Here is a 453-nt window from a genome sequence, read left to right on the forward strand (position 1 = left end):
GCAGGGCCACGTGGGTGAGAGCTGAGGGGAGGTGAGGTGAGTTGGAGGCTGTGTGCTGGGGAATTAGCTCAAGTGGTAGAGCGCTCGCTTAGCATGTGAGAGGCAGCGGGATCGATGCCCGCATTCTCCAATGCTTTTCAGCCCCATGCCTGCATTCTTGGCACAATGGACACCATGGCCTCTGGAGCTGCATCGGGGGACCTCTGTGTGCTGGGCTACAGAGGATGGAGAGAGTTCCTGAAGGCAACTTGATCAAGTACAGAATGGGATCTTTGGCAAAGAAAGTGCTTCTCAGCATCATCTCATACTTTGGCAATGGTGCCAAGAGTACCATGCCCGTTTGGAGCCATAATGTATAATTAAAATTCATTAGATACGAAAGTTCAGAACTCTAGCTGGCCAGCAGACGTTTATGGCGCTCTCGCACTTCCCTGAAAGAAATATCATTCAATA

The 453-nt window shown here is 50.8% G+C and overlaps 1 non-coding gene across 1 annotated transcript; it reads left to right on the forward strand.

The window, feature by feature from the left end:
• Window positions 1–57: 57 nt before the first annotated feature.
• Window positions 58–130, forward strand: TRNAA-AGC. Its single transcript has one exon. It is a non-coding gene; the product is annotated as a tRNA-Ala (tRNA).
• Window positions 131–453: the final 323 nt, after the last annotated feature.

The sequence above is a fragment of the Meleagris gallopavo genome, unplaced genomic scaffold, assembly GCF_000146605.3.
Source record: "Meleagris gallopavo isolate NT-WF06-2002-E0010 breed Aviagen turkey brand Nicholas breeding stock unplaced genomic scaffold, Turkey_5.1 ChrUn_random_7180001925046, whole genome shotgun sequence".
Taxonomy (NCBI): Eukaryota; Metazoa; Chordata; class Aves; order Galliformes; family Phasianidae; genus Meleagris; species Meleagris gallopavo.